Raw genomic sequence first — 1,372 nt, 5'->3', positions numbered from 1 at the left:
GTTGGAAGTTGCTGGTCGGTTCTTTAATGCCGCCTCTGCCATATTTTTTTGTCAGTCGTTCCAAGGCAAAAGCTCAGCCTGCATGGCCAGTGGCACCATCGCCATGCTTCCGCCTCTCCCTTCTCCACTCTGGCTGTCTCTGCAACAGCCGAAAGCTCTCAGAGTCCCTGAGACTCCCTCAGCCCCCGGGCCCCTGGTTTCCTGTGCTTCAGGAGCCACGAGACTCCCCCACTGCCGTAATCTAAAATAGGAGATTCTGAAATTTAAGTTGCCGTTGAGACTGTCAACTGTTGGGCCCCCGACTGCCACCTCAGCTGTCTCCATTTGTACCAAACTCTTCCCCTACCGTGAACACATCTCTCCCTCGGAGGCTCCCCGCTTTTACACGAGGGACCCTCTTGTGCTCCGTGGGCCTCACCTGGCGGACTCTTGCTCTCTGACACCTGGCTGAGATTTTATTTTGTGTGAGTGTGTGCACACGACTTTCTCTGGCTGCATTATGCTAGTTATTTATTAAATCTTCAGGTTTTTTGCCCCATAGAATTTGGTCCATGTGCCTGTTTTAGCAATTATCTCCATGGATTTTAAATCTTCTTATATGTTTTCCCTCCTCATAGATTTTGATATCATTGGGGACAAGCACGTTGTCCTAGCTAGATTTATGGCATCTACCACAGTGTCTGGCACAGGGGAGGCAGGTGGTCAATGTGTGTGGAATGAACGAATTTGTGAATGAGTGAATGAATGAATTCTTAGGTATGTGACTATTCCCAGGAATGTCTCTTTCTCTTTTCCTGTGTGATAGTGATGGCGACATCATCACAGGTACCTTGCAGGGCTTTACAGTTCTTCAGTGATTTGAAGACATCTCTATGGGTATCAGTTCAGACTTCCGCTGATATTCGAAGTACCACGTGTACACTTGAAGCAGAGTCGTCATTGCCTTCCTTTGAATGCCTGCTAATGCCCAGTGTTCAGAAACGGGTTCTGACCCACAGAGTTCTTTTCTAGTCGTTTGCTGGGGGACCAGTCCAGGTATTCAGTATAAATTATAAAGGACATTTTTCCTAACTAGAGGTTTTTTCATTTGATTGAATTTTTTTTCAATTAACATAACTTTGCATTTATTTTAGTGCTTCGTGTGGTTTATTTTTACTACATTATATAGAACTAGTTATTAAAGGTTAATGCTTTATTATTTTAAAACGTTATAACATTTGAACATAGTTTGGGAAACTTTTGGTACAAATGCTTTATTTCAGGCACAACACATACTCTAAAGTACTGATTACTTTGGGACAGTTTGTTCCTGACTGCTGCTGTCTGAAGAAGAATGATTAGGCAGAACATAAACATCCTAATTAAATGTAAT

General features: G+C 43.5%; 1 protein-coding gene across 1 annotated transcript in view; it reads left to right on the top strand.

Annotated features, from left to right (window-relative positions):
- Positions 1–1,372, top strand: part of SEC24D (SEC24 homolog D, COPII coat complex component) — an 89,726-nt gene that overhangs the window by 51,944 nt on the left and 36,410 nt on the right. The gene's annotated exons all lie outside the window — the stretch shown is intronic.

The sequence above is a fragment of the Pteropus vampyrus genome, unplaced genomic scaffold (genome assembly GCF_000151845.1).
Source record: "Pteropus vampyrus isolate Shadow unplaced genomic scaffold, Pvam_2.0 Scaffold174, whole genome shotgun sequence".
Lineage (NCBI taxonomy): Eukaryota > Metazoa > Chordata > Mammalia > Chiroptera > Pteropodidae > Pteropus > Pteropus vampyrus.
This window is presented reverse-complemented; position numbering and strand designations above follow the sequence as displayed.